The 27,486-nt window shown below is 43.3% G+C and overlaps 2 pseudogenes across 1 annotated transcript; both read left to right on the plus strand.

The window, feature by feature from the left end:
- Positions 1 to 1,311: 1,311 nt before the first annotated feature.
- On the plus strand, positions 1,312 to 3,427 carry LOC116545444 (annotated as a pseudogene). The gene is made up of 4 exons (XR_004266316.1): positions 1,312 to 1,420; positions 1,551 to 2,347; positions 2,897 to 3,172; positions 3,312 to 3,427. The product of XR_004266316.1 is annotated as an HLA class I histocompatibility antigen, alpha chain G-like (transcript).
- Positions 3,428 to 22,478: 19,051 nt separating this feature from the next.
- Positions 22,479 to 27,486, plus strand: part of LOC116545452 — a 6,274-nt pseudogene continuing 1,266 nt past the window's right edge.

A 27,486-nucleotide genomic window follows, 5' to 3' on the forward strand; every position in this document is an offset into this window, starting at 1 on the left:
GGTGAGGAAAAGGAGAGAGGAAATAATTCTAAAGCAGTGGAAGAGCCTAGGAGGACCGCCTAAGAACTAATGGCCTCCTTAAGATTAAAAAAAAAAAGGGTTACAAAAATACCAAGTGTCCAAATAAAGTATGCACACTGCATCGTTCGCAAAAACCGGCAGTGCTGGAGCGTTGGTGAAGAGCATTGGGACTGCATGGAGCACTGGCAACTTTGCGGTGGTGACTAAAGGCTCGTGGTTGCAATATACAGAAACAAACCCTGCTTCTTCTTTTTCTTTTTTTTTTTTTTTTATACTTTAGGTTCTAGGGTACATGTGCAGATCATGCAGGATTGTTGCATAGGTACACACATGGCAATGTGGTTTGCTACCTCCACTCCCCCCCCACCGCCGTCACCTACATCTGGCAATTCTCCCCATGTTATCCCTCCCCGACCTCCACAACCCCCTCCCCACTGTCCCTCCCTTGCCACCAGCCCCCCAACAGACCCCTGCTTCTTTGTATTCAGGAGATGTTCTGGGCTCACACGGGGAATCTTGGGCTAGGGAATGAAGATGATTTTAAATGTAACAACCCAGAGTCACAGATCCTTAGTCTGGGAAAGTAAAACTTAGCTTTGAGCGCTTAACTGTGATGCTGTTTTGACACAGGTCTTTTAAAGATTGGAATCCTAATCTGTAGGATTTTAATCCCTAATACAGGGATTACCAGTATTGTGCTACCTACTGTATTAATAAACAAAAAGGGAACTGTTCTCTATGAGAATCTCTGTCTGGTGCCTTCAGACAAAACTTGACCAGGTTTAGAGAGAAAACCCCTGTCTCTACACCTCCATTCCCAGGGCGAGCTCACTCTCTGGCATCAAGTTCCCCATGGTGAGTTTCCTTGTACAAGAGTTGGAGGGGAGAGGTATGGAGTGGGAGGCACGGGAGTCCAGTTCAGGGACTCGGATTCCAAGACAAGAAGTGATGGGGAAGGGGCAGGGCGCAGCCCTGGCTTCTCTGCCTCTCCCCGGTTTCCATAGACAGGTCCTTGGCCAGTACTCATGCAATCAGTACCACAAAGAGGCTCCTGAGGGATCCGGACAAAGTCCCAAGTCCTGGGCGTCGGTATCAGGGTGTCAGGTTCCAAGGGCCCATCTGCACTGGGGAGCAGCCCAGATTCCCCCACTTTCCTGCGTTTCACCACTTCTCCCAACCTATGTTGGGTCCTTCTTCCAGGATACTCAGCAGGCGACCCCAGTTCCCACTTCCATTCGATGTAGAAAAGACAATTAGCGCCGTCGCGGTCCCGGTTCTAAAGTCCCCACGTACCCACCTGGACTCAGATTTTCCCCAGGCACGGAGACTGGGGTCATGGCGCCTCGAACCCTCCTCCTGCTGCTCTTGGGGACCCTGGCCCTGACTGAGACCTGGGCGGGTAAGTGCAGCGTCAGGAAGTAAAGGACTTCTGCCGGGAGGAGCGAGGGGCCCGGCCGGCGGGGGCGCAGGACTCGGGGAGCCGCGCCGTGAGGAGGCTCGGGCGGGTCTCAGCCCCTCCTTGTCCCCAGGCTCTCACTCTTTGAGGTATTTCGGCACTGCCTCGTCCCGGCCGGGCCACAGGGAGACCCGCTTCATCGCCGTGGGCTACGTGGACGACACGCAGTTCGTGGGGTTTGACAGCGACGCCGCAAGTCCGAGGATGGAGCCGCGGGCGCCGTGGGTGGAGCAGGAGGGGCCGGAGTATTGGGACCGGGAGACGCGGAGAGCCATGGCCAAGGCACTGACTTTCCGAGTGGGCCTGCAGACCCTGCGCGGCTACTACAACCAGAGCAAGGCGGGTGAGTGACACCCGCGCGGAGCGCAGGTCACGACCCCTCCCACCCCCCACAGACAACCCGGGTCCCCCCACCGCCCCGAGTTTCCGGGTAGAGATCCACCCCGAGGCTGCGGGACTCGCCCAGACCCTCCACCGCGGAGAGCCCCAGGCGCCTTTACCAGGTTTCATTTTCAGTTTAGGCCAAAATGCCCGAGGGTTGGTCCTGGCGGGGCGGCGCTGGATGGGTCCGGCTGACCTCGGGGACCCGGCCAGGGTCTCACAACCTCCAGGGAATGATTGGCTGCGATGTGGGGCCAAATGGGAGCTTCCTCCGCGGGTATCTCCAGTTCGCCTATGACGGCAAGGATTACATCTCCATGAACGAGGACCTGCGCTCCTGGACCGCCGCGGACCCGGTGGCTGAGATCACCCAGGGCAAGTTGGAGGCGGCCAACGTGGCGGAGCAATCGAGAGCTTACCTGAAGGGCGAGTGCGTGGAGTGGCTCCTCAGATACCTGGAGAACGGGAAGGAGAGGCTGCAGCGCGCGGGTACCAGGGCATCGGGAGCCTTCCCCACCTACTATAGAACTCCCGGATGGCCTCCCACGAGGAGGGTAGGGAAATGGGATCAGCGCTAGAATATCGCCCTCCCTTGAATGGAGAATGGCATGAGTTTTCCTGTGTTTCCTCTGAGGCCCCCTCTGCTCTCTAGGACAATTAAGGGATGATGTCTCTGAGGAAATGGAGGGGAGTACAGTCCCTGGAATACTGATCAGGGGTCCCCTTTGACTCCTGCAGCACCCTTGGGCACCCTGACTTTTTCTCACAGACCTTATTCTCTGCCTCACACTCAATGTGTTGGAAAGTCTGATTCCGGCTTCTCTGAGTCCCTCAGCCTCCATTCAGGTCAGGAGCAGAAGTCGCTGTTCCTGCCTCAGAGACTAGAACTTTCCAAGGAATAGGAGATTATCCCAGGTGCCTGTGTCCAGGCTGGGATCTGAGTTTTGACACCCCAGGTGTCCTGTCCATTCTCAGGATGGTCACATGGGTGCTACTGAGAGATGCAAAGTGCCTGAATTTTCTGACTCTTCCCATCAGAGCCCCCAAAGACACACGTGACCCACCACCCCATCTCTGACCATGAGGCCACCCTGAGGTGCTGGGCCCTGGGCTTCTACCCTGCGGAGATCACACTGACCTGGCAGCGGGATGGGGAGGACCAAACTCAGGACACGGAGCTTGTGGAGACGAGGCCAGCAGGGGATGGAACCTTCCAGAAATGGGCAGCTGTGGTGGTGCCTTCTGGAGAAGAGCAGAGATACACTTGTCATGTGCAGCACGAGGGACTGCTGGAGCCCCCGACCCTGAGATGGGGTAAGGAGGGGGATGGGTAAGGAGGGGAATGGGGGTGTCATGTCTCTTCTCAGGGAAAGCAGGAGCCCTTCTGGAGCCTTCCGCAGGGTCAGGGCTGAGGCCTGGAGTCAGGGGCCCCCACCTTCCCTTCCTTTCCCAGAGCCATATTCCCAGTTCACCATCCTCACTATGGACACCGTTGCCTGCCTGGCCATCCTGGGAGCTGTGGTCATCGGAGCTGTGGTCGCTGATGTGATGTGAAGGAGGTTGAGCTCAGGTAGGGAAGGGGTGAGGAGTGAAGTCTGGGTTTTCTTGTCCCTTTTGGGGTTTCAAGCCCCAGGTAGAAGTGTTCCCCTGCCTCATTACTGGGAAGGACCATCCACACATGGGCTGACCCAGCCTGGGGCCCTGTGTGCCAGCATTTATTCTTCTGTGAAGCACATGTGACAATGAAAGACAGATGTATCACCTTGATGATTGTGGTGTTAGGGTCCTGATCCCAGCATTCACAAGTCAGAGGAAGGTCCCTGCTAAGGACAAACCTTAGGAAGGCAGTTGGCCCAGGACCCCATACTTGCTTTTCTTATGTTTTCTGATCCTGTCTTGGGTCTGTAGTCATAGCTCTAGAAACTTCTCTTGGGACCAAGACTTGGAGTTTCTGCTAAGATCTCATGGCGCTGCCTCCTCCCTGTCCCCTCACAAGAAGTTTTCTTCCCATAGGTGGAAAAAGAAGGAGCTACTCTCAGGCTACATGCAAGTGGTGGGGGGCGGGAGTGTGGAGGAGCTCACTCACCCCATAATTCCTCCTGTCCCACGCTTCCTGCGGACTCTGACCAGGTCCTGCTTTTATTCTAACCCAGGCAGCGACAGTGTCCAGGGCTCTGATCTGTCTCTCGTGGATTACAAAGGTGAGACACTGGGAGTCTGAAGTGGGCAGGGTTCGGGGCAGAGGGGACCGGACTAGGTAAGGTGGATTCTTTGACTGGGACATTTTGAGTGTGTGGTGGGCTGTTCAGAGTGTCATCACTTACCATGACTGACCTGAATTTGTTCATGACTATTGTTTTCTGTAGCCTGAGACAGCTGCCTTGTGTGGGACTGAGATGCAGGATTTCTTCACGCCTCCCCTGTGTGACTTCAAGAGCCTCTGGCATCTCTTTCTGCAAAGGCATCTGAATGTGTCTGCGTCCCTGTTAGCATAATGTGAGGTGGTGGAGAGACAGTCCACCCCGTGTCCACCGTGACCCCTGTCCCCACGCTGACCTGTGTTCCCTCCCCAGTCATCTTTCCTGTTCCAGAGAGGTGGGGCTTGTGTCTCCATCTCTGTCTCAACTTCATGGTGCACTGAGCCGCAACCTCTTACTTCCCTACTGAAAATAGAATAGAATCTGAATATAAATGTGTTTCCTCAAACATTTGCCGTGAGAGGTTGATGAGTTAATTAAATAAGTCAATTCCTGAAATTTGAGAGAGAAAATAAAGACCTGAATCCGCATGTTCGCTGAGCTGTGTCTGTTGCAGGTGGGGATGGAGAAGGCTGTGAGGAGCCGAGTTGTGGATGGGGCCTCTGCCCTGTTGCTGTTGAGTCCATCATGGGCTTTATGTAGTCAGTCCTCAGCTGGGTCAGCTTCACTGCTCCACTGTCCTTGTCCCTTCAGTGGAAACTTGTCCGACAAAAGCTGTGACCACAGAGAGTTACACATCACCCAGGGCGTCCCCTGCACACAGGAGTCTCTGTTTTTCTGAGACAAAGTTTCAGACCCATTCAGCTCCTGCCCTCCTTCTAGGGCTCCTCTTCTGCTCTGCTCTCCTGCCCTCTCTCCCTTCCCTGGTTCTAGTGATCGTGGTGCTGGCTCCAATCCCAACTCATGAATCTAAAGCAAAGTCTAATTTAGATTCATATTTTTTTGTTAAATTGGGTCCATAGTCTAGAATTGTTCTTTCCTGAAGAGAGAAACCTGGTTGTGTGCTGCAGTGTGCGTGGGGGTTGGTGTGGGAGGAGGGTGGGGGAGGGAGAACACAAGCAGCACTGCTGAGAAAAGCACAGGCAGCCCGGATGTCAGTGTGAGGGGACCTTGTGCTGTAGCTGCCACAAAACAGCATTTGGCCTGAGGCTATGTTAACAAAGATCCTGTCTAGAATAGGAGGTGCTCTACAGTGATCATTCATTCATCTGCGTTTGAATCGTTCTGCATCTGGGGAACATCACTGAAGTAAAATCAGAAAAATCTCTGGCCTTTTGGAGCATATGTTACAGCGGGAAGGGGCAGAAGATGGATACACTATAACCAGAGTAAGGAAGGAAAGTGCTAGAAGGTGGGAAGTACAGTGAGGCTGGTAATCCAGGGTGTGAAGAGTGGGAACAGGGAAGGTGGCTGTTGTGCTGGGTGGTCAGTGTGCACCACATTGCAAAGGTGACCTTTGAGGAAAGAGTTGAGGGACGTGTGAGTGTCCATGAGGATATCTGGGGAAGTTCTTTCCAGGCAGGGGAACTTCCAGGGCAAATGCACTAGGGCAGGAAGGTGCCTGTGTTCCCAGAAGAGCAAGGAGGCCAGGAGGGCTGAACAGAGACAAGCTAGATGACGTCAGAGGTATGGCCACAGCAGGTCAGCTTGAGGGCAGTGGGGCTGGATCTGACCTTTGTTCTGAGTGGGATGGGAGATGGAGGACAGTTTTGAGCAGAAGGACATTGTATGACGTCTCTTTTAAAAGGATCTCTGACTGCTATGCTGAGGATGGAATTGAGAGGTGAGGGACAAGGGAAGCAGAAGGCAAAACAGTAAGAAGTGAGCGCAGTATTCCAGGCTGGAAATGTTCGTTACCTGGACTGGGGTGTGAGCAGGGGACATAGTGGGATGTGAGGGGATTCTGGATGCGCTTTAAAGTGGACTCATGGCATTTGCCAATGGATTGTATCTGTGGTGTGAGAAAGATGAATCAAGGACACCCATAGTTTTAAATGAGTAAGTAGAAGGGTGGAGCTGCTATCAGTGGAGATGGGGGGACTCTGGCAGGAGCATACTGAGGAGGGGGCCTCCCAGGCACTCAGTGGAGGAGATGTCTACCAGGAATGTAGGTGAGGGAGCTGGGGTGGCAGCAGGGCAGACAACTCTAGAGTTTAGGAGAAAGGACTGGGCTGGAGAAGTCGATTTAGGAGGTCACACCATATAAACAATACTTAAAACCTCAAGCATGGATGAGGGAACCAAGGGGGTCAGTTGGGGGGAAATAGGGGAGGGACGGTGGGGGGTGGGGAGCTGGGGAGAGATAGCAAGGGGAGAGATGCCAGAGGTAGGTGATGGGGAGGAAGGCAGCAAATCACACTGCCACGTGTGTACCTAGGCAACAATCTTGCCTGTTCTTCACATGTACCCCAAAACCTAAAATGCAATAAAATAAATGGGAAAAAAAATGAGCGCAAGGACTGAACCTTGGACCTCCAGTTCTAAGGGGTCTGATCAGACCACACCCAGAACAGACTGCACAGTTCTGACCCCACGCCTAGAGGACACTTAGACAAGGACCTCTCATGTGCACAGGAATCACCTGGACGTGGTGCTGAGATCTAGGAAGTCTGGAGTCAAGCAAGAGATTCTGGATTTATGACAAGGCCGGAGCTCCTGCTGTTGGTCTCCAGATCACACTTGGAGCAGCAAGAACACCAGGATCCCACATGTCTGTGCATGAGCCTCGCCTGTAGGGCTTGTTATATAAATGCTTCCTTCATCTTGTGCATAATACTGTGAGACAGGGGTTCTGGGGAGCGGCCTGAGGATTTTCTAACCCCCACTAGCAATCGTGTTGCTTAGACAAATTGGGAACCACTGACATCAGTGGTCAGAGAGTGCCAGAGTGGGTGGGTCAGGTGGGTTTTCAAACCTTGGTTAAAAGCTGTTTTTTCCCTCAGAAAGAAAAGGGAGGTTGTATATCATCAATTATGAGATGTAATATTCCCTGTTGATCTCTCCACCATGGGGTAGAGGCCAGGTAGACAATTCGGGATGTGGCTCTCACACAACGAACACCTCTGAAGGCTGCTCTCTGACGCTGGGCCACATGCTGATTTCTCACTCACTTCTTAGAGCAAACTGTGGAAAACAAATTTCTGTAATTTACACATAAAGTTGTATATCTGGTGTTGGTGGTTAATTTTATTGTGGGGAAGGCCACAGAACAAGGCTGAAAACTACACATCCAGGAACAGAATCTACAGCCCACCCTGGATCAGGTCCCTCCTGGGAACAACTGCCCCTGCTGCTGAGCACAGACGCCACTGCTCACACCTCTGACACCCTGGTGCTGGACACTGGGCCCTGAGGCTAGGACAGATGTCACTGCTGTACCTGGAAACTGGACATCACTACTGCCACTCAGCCATTCTCTCTAAAATGCATTCTGCACAGTCCCAGCCTCTCTATGTCACCTCATTCTTGCTCAGAGTCTGGCAGTGATATAGGAATTCAGTTGAAATTATTTAGGCAGGTAGAGAGGGTACAGAAGGCTCAGTAAGGTTTTCCTTTTAATTGAGAGTAGCCACCAAATCATTTTCTTTTCTAACAAAGAGCAGCCTGTAAAATCAAGCTTCAGACATAGACAAGCAAGCTGGAAGCTCTCATGGGTGAATGCGGCAGCTGTGCCAATAGGAAAAGGACACCTGGGACTAGGCATGTTCTCAATGGTGGCTCCATCTTCCCTTCTGTTCACCAGCCATGTGTACTGTAAGGAGAAGACAACATGGTACCCCCCTAGTGGAAAGCCCATTAACCTAATAGGATTAGGGTGGGGGAACAGCTTTTTCCATGCACGATGTAAATGTCACACCTGGTCCAACCAACCTGTAGGCCCTGCATAAATCAGACACCATCTCCTCAGCCTTGCCTATAAAATCTAGGGCGCTCTGATTCCAGGCCAGAATTTCCTTTCAGGCACCCCTCTCTCACACACCAGAGAGCTATTCACCTTTGTCTTTCTTTTGCCTATTAAACCTCTGCTTCTAAGCTCACTCCTTGTGTGTCGGTGTCCTTAACGTTCGTGGTGTAAGATGGCAAAAGTCCCATTATTTACCCAAGAAAATGACACAGCTTCAGCAGGTGCTCATATGACTGGTGGAGCCTAAGACTGATGTCCATGATCAACTGCAGGGGTGACTGGAGTGTTGTCCTCTTCTAGGGAGGGAGGTGGTTTCTGTCTCCTCTCAACACTTCACATGTTGTAAACCAAAAATAAACTTCAAAGCCACCCCTCCCAACCATCTTAATGGACACCCTCAGCCAGGGCACTCAAAAGTTCACCTGGAAGACTGGCTCAGGCCACCATGGGAAGCAGGTGTTGAACATGTCTCATTATGCCTTCTTCCCTTTTGGAATTCAGGAAAAGCTGACCAGCATTTACCATCTACACAGACCTTAAGTCTGATCAGAAACGTTTACAACCTTTTCTTTCCGAAGCCTGCCACCTGGAGGCTTCATCTGCATGATAAAATTTTGGACTCCACAACCTCTTATCATAACCCAGACATTCCTTTCTATTGATAATAACTGAATCATTTGCCAACCAGAACATTTAAAAATCTACCTGTATCCTAGAAGCCCTACCCTCCACCCCCACTTGCTTCAAATGTTCCGCCTTTCTGGACTGAACCAATGTACATCTTAAATGCATTTGATTGATGTCTCTTGTCTTCCTAAAATGTAAAAAACCAACCTGCACCCCAACCACCTGAACACATGTTCAGGGCTGTATCATGGGCTGTGGTCACTCATATTTGGCTCAGAATAAATCTCTTCAAATATTTTACAGAGTTTGACTCCTTTCATTGACGACGTGGAATTCTGATGTAATAAGAGGGCTCAAATGCTGAGTGTGAAGGGTGGGAAAAGAATGACAAATTTTAATTCTTGGAGCAGTGATCCAAGACAAGAAATTTATCTGGTGCCTGAGGGGCACTCGGATGAATGAATGTGATGAATAAATAACATCTTTCCACCCATTCCCTTGAAAATAAGTTATAACCTCAAGTGATTGTCTATCCCAGTTTATGCTCTAGACTATTGGAAGGGCATTGTGTGATGGTGAAATGATTATTCACACATCTTCCCTCTGCATTGTCTCTTACTAGGATTTAAAAACCCAGATTTGTAAGATCACAGAGGATCTGGGTGCACACTGATGTCTTATATTAACATTTGTATGTTCTTGTGTGTAGAAATATTTCTGGGGAGAGAATATCCACCATTTGTTAGGTTTTTTGTTTGTTTTTGAGATAAAATTTCACTCTTGTTGCCCAGGCTAGCGTGCAATGGCAGGATCTCAGCTCACCACAACCTCTCCCTTCTGGGTTCAAGCAATTCTCCTGCCTCAGCCTCCCGAGTCGCTGGGCTTACAGGCAAGCACCACCATGCCTGGCTAATATTGTAATTTTACAGAGACAGGGTTTCTCCATGTTGGTCAGGCTGGTCTCAAACTCTGACCTCAGGTGATCAGCCCACCTCAGCCTCCCCATGTTCGGGGATTACACACATGAGCCACCGTGCCCTGGCACATTTACTTGTTTTTATGTGACCCCTTCAGAGGCGTAAAAGAAAATCCTAACTTCCAGGTTAGAGGTAGGGCCACTCTATGTCTGGACAATGAACAGCTGGTAGCAACCTGTGTTTAGCAGACTTAGGGACATGAAATAAATGCTTACATTTTGTTTATCTTTTCCTCTGGGACTGAAGAAGGTAGAAGTTTACTTGCTTACTCTTACTATAAGCTTCTCTCTGTGGGATGGTGATGGGGTTTTCCTCCATCCAAGTAATTATCTGATTCTCCAACAGCAGCTGGGAGTCCTAGAATTTGACTCAATTCTGACACTAACTACCTGGAGTTCACCCCAGACTCCGCAGGTTTAAGGGCTCAGTCCCATAAGACTGTCCTCACTTCAGATGCAAGTCACAGGTATCGGGTCCCAGGTTACCTGCACTTCTGTCTAACATGGCTGCAGAGTCAGGGGTTTCTTACCTCCCAAGGCTTGAAAATTCTTAAACTAACTCAAATAACTCAGGAAGTTGCTATTGTCATGCAAACCATAAAACATCCCAGACAGTTCTCAATCAGTTTAGAAGTTTATTTTCCCATGCTGAAGATGCATCTTGGAAAAAGAGACACAAATCATTGTACCACCTGTGACCCATGCTTTTTAAAGAGGGTTTTGAGGGCTGCAGTATTTACAGGCGAAAAGCAGGCAGGAGAGGAAAAAGGAAGAGTCAACTATGCTTTCATCTCATGTTTAGTAAATCTGCATTTTACATAAGATAAAGTAAACATTGGATAGAGAAGTCAAATATGCATTTGTCTCTGGGTGGGTGGAGGGATGATTTCTAGTCTTGTGTTTGTTCTGTACCTGTGAAGAAATAGCTGTTAATTTACATTGTCAGGGGGAATTTGAACAAAACTCTATTTCAGAGTAAAGATGTTGGGGATCACAAGGAATTATCCTGTGAGCAATTTGCGAGGGAGGCCATCTGGGGAGATATGTGGTCTCCTATCTTTGCAGTTAGTTTTTTAGGAACAAAAGAAAGGCAGTTTTTCCATCACTCAGTTTCCAAACTTAACCTTTTCCTTTAGTATAGTGAGTTTGGAGTTCTGAAATTTTATTTTCCTTTCACACTCAGTATTGCAGTTTATTATTGTTATAGCTTAATTCAGCGGTCCCCACATTTTGGCATCAGGACCGGTTTCATGGAAGACAATCTTTCCATGGACCAGCAGAGGTGGCAGGGGGTGGAGGGGAATGGTCTCAGGATGAAACTGTTCCACCTCAGATGATCAGGCATTAGTGTGTCATAAGGAGCATACAACCTAGATCCCTCACATGCACAGTTCACAATAGGGTTCACGCTTCTATGACAATTAAATTCCGCCACTCATCTGACAGCAGGCAGGGCTCCTGTGGTCATGCTCATGCTCTCTTGCCTACCAATCACCTCCTGCTGTGTGATCTGGTTCCTACCAGGCCAAGAATCTGTACCAATCCACAGCCCCGGGGGTTAGAGATCCCTGGCTTAAATTATGTGACTATAGCAGAACACCTGAGACTGGATAACTTATAACAAACAGCAATTTATTTGATTCATGGTTGTTGAGAATGGGAATTCCAAGATCAAGGGATTGTATCTGGTAGAAAGCAAAAGGGCAAGAGAGGGTGAGAGGTAGAGGGAAAAAGAGGTCAGACTCACAGCCTCAGATCCTTTTATGGTCAGACTTAATCCATTAATGAGGGCAGAGCTCTGATTGTCCAATCACCTCTCAGAGTTCCCACCTCTTAAAGATGTTGCATTGGGGATAAATCATCCAACAGATACATTGTTGGACAAACATTCAAACCATAGCAGTTATAAAGGATGCAAATGAACAGACAGAAGAAGTATGCACAGGGTGAGGTCTGGAAGGGCTCTGAGCACAGGAGCCTCTGTTCCCATGGAGATGGGGTGCACCATCCTCCCAGCACGTGGACACATGGGTGTGCTCACCAATTGGAAAGCTCTCCAAAACCCAATCTCTAGAGGTTTCTATGGTAATTTCATGTGCAGGCAAGATTAATTAAATCATCGGCCATTGGTGACTGAACTCAACCTCCAGCCCTGCTTTCCTTTGCAGTGGTAAGGGATGGGGCTGAAAGTTCCAATCCTCTAATCATAGCTTCGTGCTTTGCTGAGGAGACTGCAAATATTTTAGAACCTGCTTGTCAGGAAACAGGGACAAAACCAAATATTTTGATTGGACCACAGATCACACCCTGGTCTTTGACCACATTATCTCTTTTTATAATTTTTATTTATTTATTTTAGAGACAAGGTCTTGCTCTGTTGCCCAGGTGGAATGCAGTGGCACAATCAAAGCTCACTGTAAACTTGAATTCCTGGGCTCAAGTGATCCTTCTGCCTCAGCCTCCTGAGTAGCTAGCATCACAGTGGCACATCATCATGCCCAACTAATTTTTAATATTTTGTAGGAATGGGGTCTCACTATTTTTCCCAGGCTGGTCTCAAACTCCTAGCCTTAAACAATGCTTCTACAATGGCCTTCTAAAGTGATGAAATTGTAAGCGTGAGCCACTGGGCCTGGCCAATCACAGATCTCCTATATCAGAGGAATCATAAGAGTAAAAAGAAGCTGGCATATTACCAGAATCCTGTTTGGTCATTAACGATTATCCCAGTGTAGTCCAAAAATAGGAGTCATCTCAGTAACATATAGATACACCCTTTCAGGCATCTGGTAAAATTGAGCTAAGAGACAATATCATCTCTTGCTTATGCCTCTTTCGAGTAGTTCATGTTATATTGGATTTTCCTCATTATGTAACCCATTTATTCATTCATTTACCCTCAGCTACTATTTCTCCTTCTCTTCATTTATACCAAACATTTCCAGTTTGGGAAGGAACATAATGTTCTGCTGCTCTGCTGGCCTAGACTGCGGGGAGCAATACTGTTCTAGCAAGTGTCTCCTGTCAGTCCATTCTAGTTAACAGAGGTTAGGGTTATGCAGGTAGAGAGCTGGTTGGCTATCTGACCCCAGGCAATACAGCTGCATTCAGTGTTAACCCCAACTTATCCAGATGCAGTGATTGCACAACCTCCTCTCCAGGCTCTCAGGAATTCTTGCATCACAGACATAAAATATATTTACAGTTTCCTGCTTAGGAATAATTCCTGTTCTGGATGCTATTTGCATTCCTAGTCCCAGGACCACCAGGTATGAGAAAAGCAAGATGACGTAAAGTACAGTCATCACTCCAGTGTCCTCCCACCTTGGGAAGGATTGTATGTAGATCACACCAGCACCTTCCCCTGCTCTACCAGGAAAAGAGAGATATTCTCATGTCAGTTGTGAGCCCAGTCACAAAGGTGTATAAGTCCGTCCTTCATGCTTATGTCTCCCCAGTCCTGCTTTATATAGTTAATGTTTCAATGGACTATTTTAATTCTCTATGAAACTCTTCCCCTGAAGCAGATATTTCTCTGACCATTGTTGGACATTGAGGGCCAGTGAGTTTCCTGCTGTAATGTTGCTCAGTGGTCCACATGGTGGCAACACCTCCCATTCAGGCTCTTTTTTTTTTTTTTTTTTTTTTTTTTTTTTGTCTCTGCTTATCTCTGTCTCTTTTCTTGTTAAAGAGAACACTTCTTTTTTTTCTTCTTCCTTTGAAACACAGTCTCACTCTGTCTCCCAGTATGGAGTGTAGTGGCACCATCTGAGCTCACTGCAACCTCTGCCTCTCAGGTTCAAGGCATTCTCCTGCCTCAGTCTCCCGAGTAGCTGGACTACAGGCAGGTACCACCATGCTGGCTGATTGCTGTATTTTTAGTTGAGACAGGGTTTCACCATGTTGGCCAGGCTGGTTTCAAACTTCTGACATCAAGTGATCCACCTGTCTCAGCCTCTGAAAGTTCTGGGATTACAGGCATGAGCCACTGCACCCAGTCTTGTTAAATAGAATACATTTTATGAGTATTTTGTGTATGTGAGGTAGGGAATGCAAGAGGAATATGTCTTGATTCAGTCCATCTCTGCATTGCTACAGCCCCAGTGTCTACTTATTTCATGGATCCAGGTGATCTTCACAAACAAACGTAAATTTTTTTCTCAGATGTGGTCTTAATATGTTTCCCAGGCCAGACTCAAATATTTCTCAGCTAAACTCAAATGCCTCTTCTTAAGATAACCTTCTGCCTTAGCCAATTTCATAGCTGGAATTACAGGTGCACGTGGCAAGCACTTACATATAAATGCTTGTTGCTTTCAATCACCTTTCAGACCTGGAAGGGAGTTATTCTGATGAGCTCTGAACAGCACCGAGGGGATGATGCTGAACCATTCATGAGAAACCACCCCATAATCCAATCACCTACACTGCTGGGGATCACATCTCTATATGAGATTCAGGTAAGAACAACATCCACTCTATATCAGGCAGCAAGGTGGTATTACATGTGTCCCATATGGGCATTCTTTTCATAGGCCAGTTTTCCATTGCTCTCTTGATTAATTATATGGCTAGGCCATCAGTTATTGCCCATAAGTCAGTAAAAACTAAAACATAGGAGCTTTTATCATTGTTCAATCTTTTCATCACTGCTAAGAAAATACTGTGCAATTCAGCCCACAAGAGTTGTTCTGTTTGTATCTTCTTTGATCAAAGGGGAGGACTTCCAAACAGGATGTTGTCCATTCATCTTGCAAATGCTGTACACAAACCAACCAGCTCTTTATGGGTCAGAAGACTGATATTGCAGTTCAAATCCCAGGACAGAATCTGGCTTGGGAAATGTCAGTGTTTTATTCAGTTTACACTTTCAATGAATTGAATGAAGTCCATCCACCTTATAGAAGGCAATCTACTTTGCTCAAAGTACAGCAATTTGTATGTTAAACTTATACCAAAAAAAAGCCTTTAAAATTCCTCCAGAATAATGCTTTACCACCTACCTGGGCACCAGGTTCACATGACAAATAAAATTATTTATGACATTCTTTAATACAATAATATTCCAAGGAAATTAGCCTTTGACCTACTAAGGAATAAACAACTGTTTCTGAAAATTTATATCCAATTATCAACAAACTCTCCCTACAGATTGTTTCCCAAGTTTAGTTTATAATTGTGGATGAATATAACATATATGTGTTCAAAACCAAACAAAGAGAGAAAATCAAAAATGAGGAAAATGAAAAAAACCATAAGAATAGTAATAAAGATGACAGTGGTTATTTCGTTGGAAACAGTGCAAAGGAGGAGACAGATGAGCAACATCTCTAAAATTCTGAAGGGAAAATGCTGTCAAACTAGACTCTATTTCCAGAAAAAAGATCCTTTAAAAACATATATGTAATATGTATAATTTTAATTGGCAAGTAATAATATATTCATGAGGTACTGTGTGATATACTGATATATGTATACCATGTGTAATGATTAAATCAAGCTATTTAACACAACCTAAAATCATCTCTCAAAAAATAAAGGGATTTTAGACTTATAGGAGGTGAAAAAATTTATACCCAGCAGACATGAGCTGTAATAAATGTTTCAGCCCTTCAGGCAAAAACAAAAGGATACCAACTGCAAATATGTAATGAAGAGCACCAGAAATGGTAAGCACATGGGTAGATACATAAGATTTTTTCATGATTTTAAAATCTTATTAAGAGACAATTATAAGGCCTTTATCAAAAAATGGTAGAGAATTCCAAAAATGCATTCCCCTACTAAAGCAACTATTAACCTGGAAAAAACTATCAAAATTAAGTTATTCTGTACTCTGGAGTCTATGAAAAAACTTTCTACAACAACCAAAGTAGTGCTTAATGAAAAAGAAGCTCTAAATTTTGGTAAGAGAGCATGGTAACGCTATTCCTTAGCCACCTACTCGCTCCAACCCCGACACCCTTAGCTGTGAGGTAGCCATGGGGACAGTGGCCACATTCCTGGTGTAGTTTCCTGATGCCAGAAGAGGCAAAATGAAGTTTCTTCTCAAAGAATTGTGTTTGTGTCCTTTGACAGGTATGACAGCCCCCAAAAGATCACCTCAGAGGCTGATCTTTGCTTCACTCCTCTTGGAACTTTATTAAGATTGGAGTGGTCTCCATAGCAATGTTTGTCAAACGCATTTAAAGGCAAATACTAGTCATAGACATGCAGGGCAAGGAATAACAGATGGGTAAACAGCAGACAGGCTGAAAAGCCTAGAAAGGTAGAGGCTGGAGGTGCAGATACATAGGGCAATATAACTTCCAAAATATCCTATATATGCTGAGAAAACCAGAATGCCACATACATGGTCAGGGCTTACTGCATGTTTTCAAAATAACTGAGATGACCTTAGGCTTTTACCTCTGGATGATCTTTAGCCTCTATGTAAGCAGTCAGTGAAGTTAAGGCAGATGTCTAAACTGACTGGTTATGTGTTGAAGGAGTGTCTATCTGCAAAGAGTCTATCTGCAAAGTCTTGGGGGGGCATTATTTATTTATTTTTTTGACTACAGCTGTTAAGGAAACCTCTGTCAAATCACTAGCTGACCATGGAGCTAATAGAATACATTTCAGTGACCATACATGGGAAAGAACAAGCTTAAAAATTGTTTAGAAAAGTCACTAAGAAACAACTCCATCCACAAGAAACTCTGGGAAGTAGGAATAATATGATATCCAGAGTTACCAAATTGTTGCATTCAAAGGGTTTTGCTTTCAACAAAAAATCTTGAAGTTATTTAAACATTTAAGAAAATGGCCTATTCACAGAAAAAAATGCAACAGCAGAAGCTGTCTTTAAGGAAGCCAAGTCACTGGACTTACTAGACAAAGACTTTAAACCAACAGTCTTAAATATGCTCAAATAAATAAAAATAAAAAGACTACGGACAAAAAGAGAAAAAAAGGAACCAGAAGAAAAACATATCATCAAATAAAGACTGTCATTAAAAATATAATGAGGAAACAGCAATTCTAGTGGGGAAAGCATAATTACTGAAATAAAAAATTCATTAGAGATGTTCAATACCAGACTTGAACAGGTAGAAGAAAGAATCGGCAAACTTGAAGACAAGTCATCTTAAATTGTAGACTGTGCAGAATACAAACAAAAAAAAAAGGAAGAAGAAAAAATAATAGTGAACAGAGCCTAAGGGACTTGTGGGACACCATCATGCTGACCAAGATATGCAGAATTTAGCAGGCAGAAGAACCAGCAAATTGAAGATAGGCCAATTACGATTATGGAATCTAAAGAGCAGGAAGAAAAAATATAAAGGCAAATGATCAGAGGCTATGACACCTCTGTACAGCATCAAGTGGACTGACAGATGAATAATGGGAATCCCCAAAGCAGAGGAGAGGTGGAAAGAGACAGTAAAAATATGGAGTAACATAACAGGTGAAACCTTGCCCAACTTGATAAAATCTGTGAATCTACACATTCAAATTCAAAAACTTCAATGAAGTCCAAGCAGAATAAACTTAAAGAGAGCCAAACCAAGATACATTATAACCAAACTGTTGAAATAGAAGCAGAGAGAACTTGGACAGCAGCAGGTAACAAATAACACATTATGTACAAGGGACCCTCATTGAGATTAACAGCCAATTTCATTCCAGAAAACACCAAGGGATGTCAGAATGGTATGATATGTTTAAAGTGCTGCAAAAATAAAGCTGTCAACCAAAAATTCTATATCCAGAAAACTTATTCTTCAAAAATGAAAATATACAGTTTTGCAAGATAAAAACATTTCTGGAGATTGGTTTGCAAAACAGTGTGAATGTTCTTAGCAGTACTGAACAGTACCATTACAAATGGTTAAGATGGTAAAGTTTATGTGCATTTTATCACATTAATAAGTTAAAATAAATGGAGAAATTGAGATTTTCCACATAATTAACAACTGAGAGATTCCATTGCTACTAGATCTTTCCTGTAAGAAATTCTAATGTGAGTCATTCAGATTGAAATGAAAGTGCACTAGACAACAGCCCAGAGACACATAAAGAAATAATATGCAAAAAGCCTCAGTAAAGGTGTTAAGACAATTCAGTGTGGGAAAGCATACACCCTTCATCTAATGGAGCTATGACAATTGGATGTCCACATTCTAGAGGATGAACCTGAGAGCTGGAAGTGGTGACTCCACCTGCAATCTCAGCATTTTGAGAGGCCAAGATAGCAGAATTGCTTGGACCCAGTAGTTCAACATTACAATGAGCTCTGACTGCACTACTGCACACTAGCCTGGGTGACACAGACACCGTCTCTACCAAAGGAAAAAAAGAGAAAAAGGAAAGAAATTAAAACACTACTTCACAGTATATGCAGAAATTAATGTAAAATGGATTAGAGACCTACAGATAAGGGCTAAAATAAAAACTCATAGAAGAAAAGAGAGTGGGTTCTTTGTTAATATATATATTTTTTTCTGTTTGTCTATCCTTGAACGTGTACTTCACTCTTTTAATCAATGTGGCTTTCAAGTATCTGTTGATATCTGATAGTTTAAGTCCTCCAATTATGTTCACTTCCAATATTGTTCTGGCTATTTTAGGCTCCTCACATTTTTGTATACATTTTAGGAGCATGTTGATTCCCACAAAACAAAAAAAACCCAAAAAAACAAAAAAAAAAACCCTGTTGAGATTTTTATTACAATTGCATTGGTTTCATAGATCATTTTGTGGATAAATGGTATCTCAGCAATATTTTCTTCCTCACATATATGAAATAATATACCACTTAATTTGTCTCAGCAATGTTTTGTAATTTTGAGTGATGAGATTTTGTATGACCTTTATATTTATTTCTAAGAACTTCTGTTTCTTAGTGGTATTATGCATAGTACTGTTTAAAGAATGTCAGTTCTTCTCACTGTTAATTACTCATATACCGAAATGTTACTTTTTGTTTTATATTGGCCTTGCAAAATTCACTTATTTTTAATAGTCTGTTCATAGAACTTCCTAGATTTTCTTTATATACAATAATGTTTTCCTTGAAGAAGACAGTTATATTTCTTATCTAATCTATTTTTTTTTTTTTGCTGTTGGACACACAGTACAATGTTAAATAAAAGTCATGATACTGGACATTTTTCTCTTGTCTGCAATTCAGAGGAGTGGGAATTATGATAAATACAATTCAATATGAAATTTGGGTGGGGAAATAGCCAAACCATATCACACAGTCTGCCTTTCATTTCTGTGGGTTCCACATCTGTGAATTCAACTACCTGTGGATAGAAAATGTTATGTTGCTGCTGATGTATACTATGCAGTTAGGACTACCTACAATCATTATGACCTCATCTGTACATGAAGATGTACAGACATTTTTCTTTTCATTATTTCCTAAGCAATACAGATAACAACTATTTACAAATCACTTACATTGCATTAGAAATTATAAGTAATCTAAAGATAATTTAAAGTATATGGAAGGATGTGCATAGGTAATAGGCACATACTAGGTTACTTTATATATTGGACCTGAGCATCCATGGATTTTGATTCATCCACAGAGGTCCTAGAACCCATCTCAAAAAGTACCAAGGGAAGATTGTATAAGACTGACATGCCTATTTTAAGTTTTTGAAAGAATTGACAGGCAAAGAAATCTGGGCAAGGAGTTTTTCTGGCAGGAAGGAATTTATTTAGAACTCAATTTCTTAATGGATGTAGGACTATTTATATTTTGTATTTAGTTTTCTGTTGGCTTTGTTCAACCATCTTTTTCAAGAACTCATGTCACTATACCTAAATTGTAAAAGGTGTTGCCATGAAGCTGTCTAACATTCTCTTCTTTTTGTTTTAATAAAATCTACAGTTTTATAATGTCCCTTCTCATAGTGCTCATTTGTGTTTTCTCTGTTCTTATAATTAATCTTTCTAGGGATTTTGAAATTCCTCTTTCTTCCTTAACATATTGATCATAAATATTTTGAAGAATGTCCTTGCTTGCTGGCTTCAATATCCAGATCATCTCCGAATATGCTTCTGCTGATGGTTTCATCTCTAGTTGTTGCATTCACTCTGCTGCTCGGCATGGCACATATTCTAGATGATGTATTTTAGGGGCTCTTCATTTGTTATCTTCCTCCAAAGACTGCTAATAGTTTGACAGTTAGGTAATTATTGAAGAATCACGTGGAGTAAAAATCAGACCCACTTTGATTCTGCTTAATCTTGATTTTAGCCTTTTCTAGGGTGGGTCTATTTCAGTGTGGTCCTTACTCCAAGGTCAGGGTCCTCACTTACAGGGCTTCCCCATTCGGATGTCTCAACATAGGTTTTGCACAGCTAAAATTCCAACATATCCTCACACTATGGAGCTTCCGACATTTCTACTTAGCATGTGATCTCCAAGCAGCTGTGCTCTGGTGGGCTTCTTAGAGTGTCACCTGCAGCATATCCCTCTTAGGAGTGCAGATTTTGGGTGTTTCTTCTCTGTAACTCTGTCTCTCGGCACCCTACTCCTAAATTCCAGCCAGTGTTCCAAGCCTGAACTCTGATCTCTGTTTCCTTTGCCAGTGAGATTGTTTTTCTCTGCTTGGGCTCCATTTCCCTTCATTGTATTTTGGCAAATGCTTTTAGAAAGAAAGATGATGAGGATGTGAATCTCCCTTTCAGGAACTTCCATTCTCTGAAGGGTGATAGTCCTGTGCCGGCTGCTGTTTTGTGGATGCACAACTGCATTGTTTGTTTTATCTGACTTTTGTACTTGTTTACAGTGGGAGGATGAGTTTAAAATCAGCTAGTCTGTGACGGTTTGAACCAGAAGACCTCTAAACCTTCAACAGTTATTTGCATTTCAAATTTCTGCATAGGATAATTTAACACCTCACAGGAAAGGTTAATATATTTTATCTTGGTGCCTAGTTGAAACCTCAATTTCAGTTTTAACAACTTTACACACACAAAATACACACACGCACACCCCCACCACTGTGTTATACAGTCATGCCCTGTATAATGATGTTTGGGCCAATGATGGATTGCATATATGACTGTCGTCCCATGAGAGTTTAATGGAGCTGAAAAATTCCTATCACCTAGTGACACTGCAGCCATAATAACTTCATAGTATAATGTATTAATCATGTGTTTGTGATGCTGCTGCTGTAAACAAACCTACTGCACTGCCAATCCTATGAAAGTCTAGCACATACAGTTATTTACAGTACATAATACTTGATAATGATAATAGATGGCTATGCTATGTTTTATGTACTTACCATAGTTTTCGTTGTTATTTTAGAGTGTGGTCTTTCTATATATCAAAAAAGTTAACTTAAAATGGCCTCAGCCAGGTACTTTAGGAGGTATTCCAGAAGCAGGCATTGTAATCATAGGAGATGGCAGCTCCATGCATGTTATTACCCCAGAAAGTCTTCCAGTGGGACAATACAGGAAGGCTGAAGATGGTTGATATTGTTGATCTTGACCTCATGTCAGCCTAGGCTAATGTATATCTTTATTTTTACCGAAAAAGATTAAAAGATAAAAAAATAGGAATGAGTTTCTAGAATGAGAATATAAAGAATAATATTTTTGTAGAGCTGTATAATATGTTGATGATTTAAGCTAAGTGCTATTACAAAAGAGTAGAAAAGTTAAAAAAGTTTATAAAGTTAAAAATACTACAGAAAGCTATAGTAACTAATTTATTATCAATTAGTTATTATTCATAAATGACCAATAATAAAATTATTAGCTAATTATTAATTAATAAGCTAATTTATTATTAAAGAAAGAAAATTATTGTTAAAATGAATTTAGCATAGCCAAAGTGTACAGTGTTTATAAAGTATAAGCAGTGTGCAGCAATGCCCTAGGCCTTCACATTCACTCACCACTCACTCACTGACTCACCCAGAGCAACTTCCCATCCTGCATACTTCATTCATGGTGAGTGTCCTAGACAGACAGGCCATCTTAAAAATCTTTTTTATTTTTATGACATTTTCACTATACCTTTTCTCTGTTTACATGTTTAGATCCACAAATACGTACTATTGTGTTAGAACTGTCTACAGTATTCCATACAGTAACATGCTATACAAGTTGATAGTCTAGGAGCAACAGGCTTTTTTATGTAGCCTAGGTGTGTATAGGCTATACCATCTAGGCTTGTGTAAGGACACTCTATGATGACCACACATGACAAAATCACCTAAGGACTCATTTCTCAAATGCTGTCTCACCATTAAGCAAAGAAAGACTGTATGTGTATGTAAGTTATTTGAAGTTTAAACATTTTTAATTTGATATACTTGTGTCTCATTTAAGAAATATTTTCCATTCTATCAGCTGTTGCTAAAAAAAAAAAGAGAGAGAGAGAGAGAGAGAGAGAAAGCGGTGGGCGCAGTGGCTCACGCCTGTAATCCCAGCACTGTGGGAGGCCGAGATGGGTGGATCATTTGAGCCCAGAAGTTTGAGACCAGATTGGGTAACCTGGCAAAACCCCATCTCTACTAAAAATACAAAAATGAGCCGGGCATGGTATTGCATGCCTGTAGTCCCAGCTACTCGGGGGGCTGAGGCAGAAGGATTCCCTGAACCTTGGGAGGTGGAGGCTACAGTGAACTATGATAGGGCCTGCACTTTAGCCTGAGTGACAGAATGTCACCTGACTCAAAAAAGGAAAAGAAAAAGAAAAAAGAAAGATTTGTGTACCCAAATATTTTTAGGTTATCCTCTTAATAACTTTGGTAGTAACTGTACTTTTTCATATTTGTCTTTACTGCTTATATAAATTTTTGGTTATATCAAGGTGTAGAGATATAATTTAATCATGGCATGTTTGGTAGACTACAGATGCTGGGAAAGGGCTTAGGAGATGATGATGAATCAAAACACGGGATAGAGGCTGGGTGCGGTGGCTCAGGTAATCCTGTAATCCCAGCATTTTGGGAAGTGGAGGTGGGTGAATTGTTTGAACTCACAAGTTTGAGACCAGCCTGGGCAATATAGTGATACCTCATCACTACAAAAATTTTTTTAAAAACGTTAGTTGGGTGTGGTAGCATGTGCCTGTAGTTTCAGCTACTTGGGAGGCTGAGGCTAAAGGATTGCTTCAGACAGGGAGGTCAAGGCTGAAGTGAGCAATGATTGTGCCACAGCACCGCAGCTTGTAAGGGTTTTTTGTTGTTGTTGTTGTTTGAGACAGGTTCTCACTCTGGATAGAAATCTCCATAGATTATATTACATGAAAAAAAAACAAAGAAAGAATGACATTAAATTCTTTAATGGATCAAATTAAATGAAGTAATTTCTATGTGGAAGATTTTCTGATGATTTTGATTGTTATTTTTTTTGTTTGTTTCCTAGAAATTTTTCTTTTTTTTTCCAGAAGTTATGTATGATAAGAATAATGGGCCAGGCGTGGTGGCTCACACCTGTAATCCCAGCACTTTGGGAGGCCGAGGTGGGTGGATCACCTGAGGTTGGGAGGTCAAGACCAGCCCGGCCAACATAGTGAAACCCCATCCCTACTAAAAAACTTTATTTATTTATTTATTTATTGGTGGAGGTGGCTCATGCCTGTAATCCCAGCTACTCTGGTAGGCTGAGGCTGGAGAATCACTTGAACTCGGGAGGCAGAGGTTGCAGTGAGCTGAGATCTGTGCCATTACACTCCAGCCTGGGCAACAAGAGTGAAACTCTGTTTAAAAAAAAAAAATGGAGAGAGCTGCGGGACCTAGAGTGTGATTCGCTCTCTCTGTGCTGCTTCCCCCGTACCGCATGTCCACACGCCCGGGCAGCCAAGTCGGAGGAGAAGCCCAAGGAGGGCGTGAAGATGGAGAATGATCGACCACATCAACCTGAAGGTGGCTGGGCAAGACGGCTTTGTGGTGCAGTTCAAGATCAAGAGGCACACGGCGCTGAAGAAGTTGATGAAGGCCTACTGCGACAGGCAGGGCTTGCTTGTTAATGAGACAGATTAGATTCGGGTTTGACAAGCAGCCAATTAATGAAACCGACACTCCAGCACAGCTGGACATTGAGGAGGAGGACACCCTCGACGTGTTCCAGCAGCAGACGGAAGGTGCGCCAGAGGCCCAGGACCCACCCACCTGCCACCCCTGCCACCCCACTTCCTGCTCAGTAGCTGGTGTTGGTATACGGGCAAGGATTGGCACAACCAAAACTGGCTTTTTTCTTCCTCTTAATATGGAAGAAATTCCCACATTTCTCATCTGGTAATGGTGTCATGGCCTCAGATTTCTTCTAGTATTTGCTTCTGATGAATAATGATGATTTATACATAAAAAAGTAAGATTAAGTATTGTTGAATTTGCAGTTATGTTGTGTAAAAGAGCTACTTCCAAGTGTAGTTACAAATGAACCTGTGGAACGATGACTTCATGTTCTTCTCGTGGGTTTGTCCTGTGCTACTTTCCAAATATGTATTGAATTTGTGCATTAGTCTGGTGATTTCAGTTCTGTGATATATTTTGGGGTCTATACCAATTAAACATTTTCATAGTTCTGTCTATTGTCCTTCCTTGAGGATCCACTGCTGCTTGGTAGCCATTTCCTGCCTTTTTATAATCACCTGAACAACGACCCATCATCTCTTGCTTGCTTGAAATGTTGCTGAAAATGTTCTCATTTCCTGTTTGCTGGGCTTGGGTGGCATGTTTGCTGGTTCTGTTGTGTTTATTCACCAATTTGTACATTATTTGTTGTCCTTTACTACTGTAAACAGTAAAATAGTTTGATATTCTGTCAAAAAAATTATGATAAATGGCCATTTCCGCTGACACCTGACTTTCTGGTTTCCCTTCATCTCCACCGACATCAGGACAATCCTGAGCATCATGAAAGTCCTGCAATTATAGCCATTTAGAACTTTCAAAAAAGGCAGACACTCTCTTCCAAACCAGTATTGTTAAAGCTGCAGAGAGAATATCTTTTGGTTTCTTGGGAGACAGAGGGGATGAAGGGGGCACTCATGCACAGAACAACTATTCCAACACTACTGTCTTCATCAGCCTTTGGTTCCTTCTTATACATTATATTAAAACATTTCTCACATCTAATCCTGTTTATTTAGCCCATTTAAATAAATGTCAAATTTATTTTGCCAAATAAAGTCAAATTTAAAAGCAACTCAACATTTAGAACCACTCCGAGTGTGGAAAATCTCAAATTTTTTCTCCTGCTCTCACACCACATCTATCAACACAGAAGACTTCTCTGATGAAATGTAGGGAATTTCTCTAACAAACAAGCAATTTTTGTTGCTTGTTTGTGATGGACACCAGCTGGCTGTCCTCTAACTCAATTCTGACACTATCTCCCTATACACAGCATCACATCCCATGGGTTGAGGGCCCAGTCCCTATGACTGTCCTCCTCCCAGTCCTGATGCCAATCTCAAGCCTCAGGTTATTTTGCCTGTGTTTCTAACTGACTTGCTATAAATCAGGGTTCCCACAACCCACTTCTCAGATTTGATTAATTGGCTAGAATGGCTCACAGAACTCAGAGAAACACTCACATACACTTACCAGTTTATTTTAAAAGGTATTCTAAAAGATACAAATAAAGAGCCACATGAACAGATACATAGGGCAAGCTCAGAAGGGTCCCCAGAGCAGGAGTTTCCATCCCATTTGGGTTAGGATGCACCACCCTCCCTATCACATGGCTAAGTTCTTGTTCACCTTCCTCTAAGCCTCCCTGTGTTCAACTATCCAGAAGCTCTCCAAACTCTGCTCTTTTGGGTTTTGATGGAAGCCATATTTCGTGCACATGATTCATTAAATCATTGTCCATCAGCTTAACCTTCAGCCTCTCTCCCCTCACTGCAAATGATATGATCCTTATCTAGAAAAACCTAAAGACTCCACCAAAGAACTATTAGATCTAATAAATAAATTCAGTAAAGCTGTAGAACGCAAAATCAACCTACAAAAATCAATATAATGTCTATACATTACTAATGAAGTAGCTGAGAAAAAAATTTTTTAAAGCAATTCCATTTATAATAGCTAGGAAAAAATGCCTAGAAATAAGTTTAACCAAGGAGGTCAAAAATTTCTTGAAATCTATACAACACTGATGCAAGAAAGAAGATGCAAACAAATGGAAAGGTATTCCCTGCTCATGAATTAGAATTAATATTAGTAAAATGACCATACTTCCCAAAGCAATCTAGAGATTCAAGGGAATCTCAGTAAAATGTCAATGTTATTTTTCACAGAACTAGAAAAAATAATTATAATATTCCTAAGGAACCAAAAAAAAATATGAAATAGCCAAAACAATCCTGAGCAAAAAGAACAAAGCTAGATGCAAAATATATTACAAGGCTATAGTAACTAAAACAGAATGGTATTGGTATAAAAATGGACATGTCAATCAATGTCAATCAGTGGAACATAACAGGGAATCCAGAAATAAATATATACATTTATAGCCAACTGGCTTTTAACAAAGGTGCCAAGAACACACTGAAAATGGATAGCCAAATGCAGAAGAACTAAATCAGATCCCTTTCACTAACTGTACATAAAAACCAACTCAAGTTGAATTATATACTTAAATGTAAGACCTGAAACTATAAAAGAACTGGAAGAACACCTAGGGAAAACATTCTAGGACATTGGTCTAGGCAAAGATTTTATGGTTAAGACTTCAAAAATACAACCAAAAATAGACAAATAGGACTATAGTAAACTAAAAAGCTTCTGCACAGCAAGGAAAACAATCAACTGAGTGAAGAGATAATTTTTCTGACAAGGAACTAATATCTAGAATATGTAAGAAACTCAAACAACTCAAGAATTAAAAAACCAAATAACCTCATTAGAAAGTGAACAAAGGACATGAATAGACATTTCTCAAAAGAAGACATACAAATGGCCAACAGGTACGATGTAAAAAAAAAAAAAAAAAAGTTCAATATCACTAACCATCAGGGAAATGCAAATCAAAACCACAATGATATGTCTTCTTACCCCAGATAGAACCTACACAGCTAAAAAGACAAAAACCAACCAACCATACAACAACAAACAAACAGATGCTGGTGATGTGGAGACAAGGGAACTCTTGAACACGGTTGATAGGAGTTTAAATTAGTACGGCCACTATAGAAAACAATAAGGAGAGTTTTTAAAAATATAAAAACAGAACCAGTATGTTACCCAGCAATTTGTGGGTGGGGTGGCAAAACTCTGGAGTTCAGGGGTCAGGGTTGGCAGAGAGCAGGCCTGGGGGTGCTTGGGTAGCCGCAGGAGAATGAAATCAGTTGCCTGAGTCCTAGACTATGGAAGTGAGGGAGGTGAGGGGCTGCCCTCATAGGGCAGGAGATTAACAGAAGAATTCTTGACACCTGTTGGGAATAGGGAGGATTCAAGCCCTCAGGATCCAGGGTAAGGGGTCAGAAGCTTGGGCCAGGCTTGTCGCTGAGCTCTTTGTAACCCACAACCATCTTCAGACTCCAACCTAAGTCATACACACATCCTCCGAGAACAACATCTCCTTGGCTATAGCAGAGGGGCCTGCTCTCTGCCTGGGACGCTGTGGCCCCTGCACCTGGCATGGTGGCTTCTGCTATCAAAGACAATGAGAGGCAGCCATTCAGCAAGCTGAGTTCTGTGACCCTAGGCCTCCTGGGGCTGGACTCTGATGCAACAATAAGGTCCTAGCTCAGAAAGTACAGTCCTGTAACTATTACCCTGAGCCCCTTAGCACCTGGCCTTAGCTCTCTTCTTCAGGACCATAGGGACTTCCTTATGCTCTACACACACACACACACACACACACACACACACACACACACACACACACACAC

The sequence above is a fragment of the Sapajus apella genome, unplaced genomic scaffold, assembly GCF_009761245.1.
Source record: "Sapajus apella isolate SASKATOON/1434 unplaced genomic scaffold, GSC_monkey_1.0 scaffold270, whole genome shotgun sequence".
In the NCBI taxonomy this organism is placed as follows: domain Eukaryota; kingdom Metazoa; phylum Chordata; class Mammalia; order Primates; family Cebidae; genus Sapajus; species Sapajus apella.